Here is a 9,949-nt window from a genome sequence, read left to right on the forward strand (position 1 = left end):
GGTTAGTGTTAACTTTAGCTTAATATCTTTGCTCCGCTGGTAACATATGTGCTACGCATTTGGCTGAGCATGCGACGAATGTTGGGGAATTTAGCGTGCGTGCCCCAAGCTTGTGCGTCACGCATTGATCCAGCGTGTGACGTCACTGCTTTCATGATTAATTAAGAAGCTGCCATGCTGACGAGCCGCCCATTGTGAACCACACCTTATTTTAGAAACCTGTCCTAAAATACCACACGACCCTCGAAAACTCGCCTGGACCTTAGTTTGTATTAGTTATACTGAGATGTCGCTTTGTCCTGCTGTCATTTATGGGGTTCTTCTAGGATATTTTATGGTTTCTTATAGTTTCGCAGAGTCTTGCCTATTAATGTTTTGAAGTTTTTACCAGAATACTGAAATGCAATCGCAATTCATCCTTATTTCTTTCAAATGCTCACAAGTATGAAACATTTAAAAGGCAGTTAGGTAAAGGAAGTGCTAAAGATGATTACCATAATCGTCAATGGATTTTCTGCAAAGTTAGTTGTCAAACTCGAGTTGAGTTACTTTTGACATGTGCTCGGACGAGGCATTATGCAAGCATCGAATGACTATCATGTCTGACAATTTTTTTTATCAAAGATCAGTGCGTAATATGTGACTCGTAAATTCTAAAAGCACCATCGAAAACTTGTCGATTTTCCTTGAATGAAATTCTGAGGGAGAAGCTCTGATGCATTGTACCGGGCTGATCCTCGGCTGATTTAACGTAACATGACCCAGCCAGGGGCCATACTTTCAAAACTCGCTAAGTGAACGTAAATACTTACGCTCTGATGTCTTGTCTATGATTGGTGGATTTTGCTTGAAAGACCGTCAATGATCGGCCGACGAACTTATGATCTCTTAATTTTTTTTGAAAGTATAGGCCCAGATCAGTTGTTCGGTCAGGCGCCGTGGAAGGCTTCACATCCGACTAGCCACGCTCAGCAATATCCGTGGTAACGTGGCCCGTTATTCACGTCAAAATATTGTACCTTAATTATTTATTACCAAGTTTGGTTTTATTGTGAGCACGAAAATTGAAGAAAACCCTGATTTACTTTGAGGTAGATTTTAGTGGCACGAATTTTCGACGACCGTAGCTTGGAATGTCTGACTCCATGAGATAGAAAGTTTTAGGACTATGACACTGAATTATTTTGTTGTAAAAGATAATCGGATAATCTTAGGGACTTTTTTATTTACTCCCAATCTTTCTGAATATTGGTTACCACTCACTTGAGTGTTAGCTCGTTGTAATGATGTTGTGTTCACTGTTCAGTAAATATTTCAGAAAGTTTAACTTTTATCAAAATAAACTAGAAGTTGCCGAATTTCAGAGAGAGGAAGGACTTCGCTCTGTCCTGAAATAGCTCACTGCAGCCTATAATAGCTCAGTTAGCCTCTTCAGAGACAAAAGTGCTCTAACTTGACTGGCTAGGCCTTACAACAAGTATTGTTCCGCGCAGTGGTGCGGTTAACAATCTTACGAATTCCTTGGATTTTGAAACATTTTCAACAATATGATTTTTTGCACTGTGAAGATAAATTAATGTGCTAAGAATCCCTACTGGAATGGTCATGAAACGTTGGAACTGCCGTATGATACAATATTGCATGTGGCGTGACTCATGAATCGTACACCAAAACTAACGTATGGTGTATGCCGTGATAATTTCAATCTGCAATAATACTAATCACTAGCGGCACATGGGTATAGTATTCATCTTAATTCGTTTGGTATACGTCGATATTTTTCTTGCCGTCTACAGTTGAATTGTCTGTATTTCTTTTCTCAGTGCAACGTGAACTTGGCACGGCTGTTTCACGGCCATCATCGAGCGATCGCCGCCTGTGCAGCAGACCGCGTCACGCTCGCCGAGCGGTCTCGCGTGTGCCCGTTTTAGATGCCCTTTGACCTTGAACTTGTTCTCGATTCGTCGAAATGTTTAGCAACTGACAAAATGCTTGCGTTCTCACGTGAAAATGAAAAAAAATGTGGATGAAAATATTCGTTCTAGTAAAACTGACGATCGATTCGTCGAAATATTTGGACACAAATAAAACGCTTGCGTTCTCATGTTAAAAATGCAAAAAGTTTTAAGAAATATTCGTTATAGTAAAAATGACGATATAAATCAGATCCAGTTTTACTTTAGTATTTGCTTTTTGGCTATGAATTTACCAAACGATTATACAGATGATTTTAATTAGGGTTAGGATGGCAATTTATTTTTTTATTATTTACGGCCAACCACTATCCGTAGTTTAAATTACTGTGCTTTCAAATATTGGGTGTTTTTTTGCGCATTTTCTCATTTATGGAAAAAATGCCCTATTGTGCTCGCCATGTCCGTCCGTCCTGTCGTCTGTCTGTCTGTCCGTCCGTGACTTCACGTTTTCGTCGACGAGAAAATGCGCTCTCTGTCACTCACTGCAGTGAGCACTGAGTTATATTTTTTGTAAATCATTGCGACCATTTGAATAATTTTCGCAATTCATCTGCATATTTTGATTAAAAACAAAGGGAGATAATCGTCGGTTTTTGAGATTCCATCGATACTACACCCATGATTCCCAACTGGGTGGTAATAATGCATCCAGGTGCACTAGGTCAAGTCATATCATGTCCTTTGAATGCTGAAATGAAAAAAATGTAACTCAGTACTCACTGCAGCAGTGAGTGACAGAGAGCGCATTTTCTCGTCGACGAAAACGCGAAGTCACGGACGGACATGGCGAGCACAATAGTGAATTTTTTCCATAAATGAGAAAATGCGCTAAAAATGCTAATATGACGTATGAATGACGTCCAACTTTTTCAAAAATTTCAGTGCTCTTTTCCTTGTGTTCCAAAATATTTGTCGAGTTTCAAAATTTAGATAAGGTTTAAAATTTTGAGTTTAACACAAATTATGTAATGTAAAATTTGACACATGTTTGTATGGTTATTTTTGACTGGCAATCCGGCCGTTCAATTGTACTAGATGTAATGTGTAAATAATGTATGGGGCTTGCTTGTTTTCCACAAACCCACTTGAATTAACTTACAATTCCCTGTAGGTACTTTGAACTTACTATTTCTCAAACTCTGCTAAAGTCGGCTATGTAATCAGCGGTAACCTCCGTTATCGAGGCGATATCTATTGCAATACTCTCGACATGTTGTTGACCTTTTTTTCTCTACGTCGGAAACACATGTAATCTACTTATCTCATGAAAATAACTCTGCTTTTAACATTTATGTCATATCTAACTTAACTTCAGGCGAATCGTAAAGCATGAACCCGTTCATTTGATCTTTTTGCCTATATCATAGAAAGTACGTTGAATTTTGATTTATTTGGTAGTATCTGTTTAAGTTCTCGTCGTGTACAGTTAGAATTTGAAGAGAAAACAATCTCCGTGTCAGTGATGATTGTGGAAATTCGTATTGAATATTTGAGCTGGTCAATTACAATCGAATTAGCTATTTTAAAATTGAAATGTGTTCTGTGGGGAATCAAATATGAATTGCTTGAGAGTTGCTCTGAAGCTGATTAATTGTTAATAATCCTGGATGTGATATATGCATCTATAATTTATAAGAAAATTGATTTGGTCAACACAAGATGAAATTTTTTCTGAACGTTTTGCTCGAGTGAAGCTGAAGTAACTTACTCGATTCTGACGTGTTACAAATGTGATGCCATACAAGAACCTGCAATTTCTCTTGCTTTGTTGAAGCAATTTTGAACTTGGGGCAAGAGCCTCCATTTGTCAAGATGTTTGCGCGATGTGGGGAGGTGACGGTTTGGGGCTAGAGGCTCCCCAGCAGGTGCTGTAATGGGGATGAATGGACTTTTCTAGCTAAAGCTTTCTCGTGCAGCCCCATAGTGCCCGGCCTGAGTGTTCCATGCCCGAGATTATCTTGTGAAAAAGGTTATTTACACTGAGATGTCGAAAAATTTTCTCTTACATTGATTCAAATTAAGAAATATGCATACAAAAAGAATTTTTAATTTGTTGAGTGAAATTTACACTTCTTTGATCATTGTTCGTTTTTTTTAAAGCTGTTGCTCACGATTAAACATAATTTGTAGTCAGATTGACGAAGATTAACGTTTTTCTATGCGTTCTGTTGCATCAAAACTGCAGTTAAATTTCTGTAGAGCGGTCGCCTTCGTCGTGCTCGTCATTTGAATATAATGAGCGCAACTTTTTATTGTGTGACCTGTCGCAATGAAATCCAGATCCTGCTTTGTGGCTCTGACGTGGCGCTTATAAAGCCATACATGGCCTGTACGCCATCTGCCGCACTCGACGTAAACCATTGACCATGACTACTCGGCGCGCCACCTCATCATGGAGATCATTGATGGAATTCATCCAATGAACTCCCATCTAAAATAAACAGATGGTCTGCGTCAGATGATATACAGTTACAATCTCAGTTAGAGATTGTAACTGTATATAGCACGCAAAATAAACTGCTATGCGATGCTGCATCTGTTAACAAGGTTTGGCTGATAATTGTATTGTATATTGGGATCATCTTCTATGACGAAGTGGTTCGAGGTTCATTGCGAAAGTTGAAGGTGTCTTGCGAGTTTTGTTTGTATGCTATTGAATATTTATGCAGATTTTGATTGGTTCATTTATTAATTTTCTCTTCACAATTATTTTTTATATTTGTTACGGTACTTTTTTACCTGCTGTTTCTGCATTATTTGATAGTACTTATTTTAAACTTTTTCTGCCATTCTATTTAGAAATACTCTTAAAGAGTGATCCGCGAAGAAAAGTGTAATTCGTACTGATAAGATACGAGATATGAATATCATACTTGATATCGTCTTGTGCTGTATCAGTTTCTGCTGTCGAGTCACCAGTTCTTATTGCATCTCGAGTGCGAGATAAAAACCAACATGACACAATGTTAGGACATTTTTTTCAACGATGTAACTTCAAGAAATTGTTTAAAATTTCAAGCGACACATTGTTGTTGAATCTTTCATCCTATTCGAATTTCATCTTATTTAATTGCGATCATCATTACACGGGTGATTCGATAATTGTGTTGAGGCATTTCTTCATCGTTTGCATACTTTCACATCTTTATTTGCAAATAATCTGTAATCCGTGTACAAATTAATTCGACATGTTTATGTATCGTTAATGTCGACTCCTAGTTATAATTAATCTATGGAATGTAATTGTGCATGAAGCATCATTCGCACTAAAACATTATTGTTCATAAAGTGACCCAACCATTCTTTCGCGCGGCCGTTTGTGTCTTCCTAATAAACTTACCAAATTGCCCTGAATGTCCAAACCTAATTATCGCCTCGAGTTGTGTAGACAACATAAAGACGTCCAGGGATCCAATCTTCTTAATTACTAAACAACTGACGTCTTATTTCGGGTTCAACTCTTATTTATATCAGATTACTTAGACGGTAAGATGTAATTGCACAAGATAACTCCTTCTCGAAATACTACAGCTTATTTTGTTATTAAAGAATGTCGTTACTTGATTACTTCGTCTGGTGAGACCAAAATGAAAAATTCACGTGTATTAAACCTATAGCACGTGTATTAATTGTATAGAATTTGCATGTATTTTGATCCTTTATGGTTTCTTGATCTTTATTCTCGTATCGAGTGCACTGCTCAATTTATCTTGTATGCTTCTTATATTCATTGCGACTACAGTAGTTATACGGGTTCTAAAATAAATTGGAATTTCGGTGCTTGGGCGATCATTTCTCATCATAATTGTATTAAAATCTACCTACGCGCTCTAAATTAACAACAATATTCTTGACCCATATTGGCTTTGAATCGCCGTGCCATGCAGGTTGTTTGCTTCTTACTGCAATTGCTGCCCATAATAAATCAGTGTCAATCCGTGTTTACTTAATATTGATGGCATTATATTGATGACCTATCAATAATGCCCCTGGTGCTTTGCTCCAGCCTCTATTATGCTTCGTTATACGATCGGGTTAATTTTGGATATGTGCTTTGTGTGAGTCACGCTCTCTGGTTTATCATGCGGTCAATACGACCATGTTTGCTGCATGGAGAACTCAAGCACATCAAATGTTTGCTGGCTCATGGCCGTGCTGATAACCTGGCCCCTGGTGCCATATAATCTAATTCCCAAACGACCGCCAACAAAGAGAGCTTCTGAATATTTTGTATTCATATTCGTATAACGTAGGCATTTAAACTTCACGTGTTCATTACTTCATATGTCCACCAGTTTGTTCTGACGTTTTAGTCTAATATGAATTTTGCTGGGCTTTGGTCTCATCGTAGCTTGAATTAGTACTCGATCATGAGTACCGATTTACCGATATCGATGAAATCGGTACATTTACTATGACCTGGCCATTGATTTGGCCAGGTCATAGTGAAAACTCGTTGTCGGTTGGATCAACGGTATCCTGTGCCTTATATTTCCGCTGCCGTCAACCCGCCGTTGTTAGGTTACATTAATGCCACGCGCTTCGCTTCCAGGCGACCGGAAACGCGTGGTGCGGTCGACACAGTGACCTGGGATCCGACCATCCGGTGGGAAGGAAGTGTTCGGTGCGTCAGCGTTGCTATTTCATGGAAGGAGGAGGCTAGACTTTTTGTGCTATTCGTGACAATATAGTGAGTTAACATGGATCATCGAGGGGTAATTCTGCCTTCGTCTTGTCATGTTTCAGAATGGGTACCGTCATGCATGACAACTTATCGTGTGCCAGCGTTATTACAGTAATCCCTAGTTAATATATTGCGCTTCACCTACCGCGGGGCTTCGCTTCATCGTGTGCTTTAAAGAAATATTATTGAGAAAAATCATTCTCAAATTTTCGCTGGTTCGCGAGTTTCTGAGGAAGTCGATCGGCTGATTTTAACATACCGTGCATGGAACTGGATCGACAGTAACAGTGTTGGAAGGGTTTGTAAACGCCTAAAACTTAAAAACCATTAAAATATAAAAACTTTAATATTTACCATCAGTCGATAAATGCCCCATCGCGGATTTTACCTACCGCGGCCATATTTTGAACGTAACTATACATCAGGTGAGGGATAACACCAGAGGGTGTAGTTCGGGTCGAACGGCACCGCATGTTCGTATATTACTAACATAAAGGGGTGAATTGGTGGCTAGGTTTTACCGGCAATTTACTGTGCGTGATTAGCATGATACTTTAAGTAAATTGTTTGAATAAGCCATTCAACCTCTCAAATTTAGCAGCGCTTTTACAAGGCTCACTTTTTGAGTATTTTTGGCCGAAACGGCCAGAGTTATGTTTTAAATTAGTGCTGACTGTTCGTGGCATAAATTGAGTGTAAACAAAAAGGAACGTTGCCACGATGACTCAGCTGGCAGTGAGGCTCTGTATGTGGGTCAATATGTGGGTATGTGGGTCAATATATGCCGGTGGCTTTCGGCGGATGTTTGGCGTGCGTGGCCCACAATATCCATGCGTAATCCAGTTCGATTTATCGATAGTTCTGGACCAGACGCGAATGTTTAAATTACTTTCCCAGCAGGCAAATGATGTTGATACAACGTTTAATTATCGTTGATTCAACGTCAGACGTGTGGCAAGTTCTGTATTTGGCTATTGGGTGTTCAGTTTTATGTTGTAGATGTGATGTAGAGTGAAGAAATATGATGTGTCAGCGGTTATGGATGTGAATTCAAGTGCTCACAGTGTATAATCCATAACCTATTAATATTTCGAGTCAATGAATAACTTGACTGGTTCCGATCGTTGCAAAAAATTGAATTCTCCACATCTGTAGTACATGATACCACTTAATTATTCTCTTTATTTAACGCTATTTTTTTTAAATTACAGTTGCCAATTTAATATACTGATTTTTATGCGTTCGAAGAATGTTTAGGTGTATTTTTTCTTTTTTCTCCTCTCTTGTTCTTACTTTAGTCAGGCGTATTACCTTGAGACCATTGATAGTGACAATAAGTGTGTCTTGGTGCAACGTTGAACCAACGAGGCATGCTACTCATGTAGGCAGCAACAGGGGCACTTGTACTAAAATTGCTTTCCTTGCAATTCTTATCTTAAAACAACGCAATGTTTAGTGTGCCAGGAGATCGTTTGTTTACACCATGAGTTGAGCGCCAATTGCTTTTAGTGAAGCCAGCTATGTCGTCTTGCAGCCCATTGGGGCCGGATTATCAAAACTTCGCAACTTTTTGTACTTACGACAAAAAAGTTATGTGGTACGTAAGTACACCCTAATTTTGGCATTATCAAAATTTTCGTACGCAAGTCTTAGCTAAAAGCGTAAATGTTTTTGCCGCGCAAATGTTTCCCGCTCAAATGTTTTGATAATACCACCACTTGTATTACGTTGTCATAGCAACGCCACTCGTAAGTCGATTTTGCGTACTTACGGAGTTTTGATAATACGGCCCCATGTTGCGAGATGTCCCGAATTTCTTGGTATTAGCATGAGATGTTTTTTTTTACCGAGCGCGACCTTTTGCATATTAGATCTCGCGCTATTGACATGGATAGATAAATGATGTAGAATTTGACGCCAACATGTTCTAGTATCCAGATTGAGATCGGAACCAGTTTTTTAGGCAGGTTAAGGTAGATTTAAGAATCCAATCTCATTTTATTATTGAGCTTAATCAAATAAATACTGGTTGAATTGGGCGAGCAGCTTCAGTGTCCTCTATTGTAGCTGAGCCTGAGTTCAGTGAGACTATCAAGGAAGGCCTTCGTACCTTGTTTGCCAGCACGCGTGTTGTATTAAAGCTCTACCATTTTTGCTTCGCTCTCTGACATACATTCTGTTGGCTTCTGCACTCGTTAGAGTTCCCATGAATTTTTTTTTCAGTTCACTAGTAAAATATTACTAAGAATTACAAAGTGAGCATCAAACATTTGCCGCAACTGAAGCGCGTCCAATTTTGTAGGACTGCTTTGGGCAAACACATCTCGAGGGCCGCATTTGCCATTAAAAGTTAATAAAGCCTCCAAATCGTAAACATTTATATGCTTCTCATTGCTTTTAATTGTTTAGTTTACTGCTCGTATGTGAATGAAGTTCTTTCGTTTTCTAAATTATGATGTCATATAATTATATTAACATTGATAATTGATATCTTGCAGCCAAATCACCACCAGTTTTAGTACCGAGTTCAAAATATGAATCTACAATGACGTGAAAATAGCCCATAACTATCATCAATGAATATATCTTAGGTTGAAAGTTATAATTGTGGTGCACAAAATGTATATATGTGCGGGTTCCGATGACAAACAATTTTCAATGAAAGATAAATAAATTTTCTTACGTGAAAAGAAGGAAAAAATTTTCCATTGTAGAAAAAAGTTTCGACGAAATCTTTTGTTGTCCATTTCGGGGATGGTTAAGCGGGATGGGTAAAGCCTTTGATCTCAGAAATATACAGTTAAATAACGAAATAATATTTAAATGACTGAGTACTATTAGAATCATTTTATTTATAGTGTTTAACATTGAAAGAAAGTGGTATTGCTACTCTGCCAAACATTAGATATTGTTCGCTTCCTCACATGAATTGTTCGTGTGAGGAGGGACTGAAATATATTGTCGGTGATTTATTTATGGCTTTATGGGGTGGCGTGTTAATGCCTTCTACCACGGCCGCCTTTATGGGACTCCATGCGCTCCCCTCCGGATTAAAGCGAGAATCCGATGATTGCGCAGGAATGCCGTCTAATAAATTATTATTTACGCTGGTATTGCCTACTTGAAATTCAAAGGGATTTGAAGCTCGTATATAGATGTTATCGCTAAAAGGGCAAAGCTAAAATTGGGTGTTCAGTCGGTCAACAGCAAGTCGATACAGAAGTCACTTGATGAAAGTAGCGTTTCGAAGCTTTTGCTGGTAATGTCTTCTCTAATGGTGGTTAATTTT

The sequence above is a fragment of the Hyalella azteca genome, unplaced genomic scaffold (assembly GCF_000764305.2).
Source record: "Hyalella azteca isolate HAZT.00-mixed unplaced genomic scaffold, Hazt_2.0.2 contig16181, whole genome shotgun sequence".
Lineage (NCBI taxonomy): Eukaryota > Metazoa > Arthropoda > Malacostraca > Amphipoda > Hyalellidae > Hyalella > Hyalella azteca.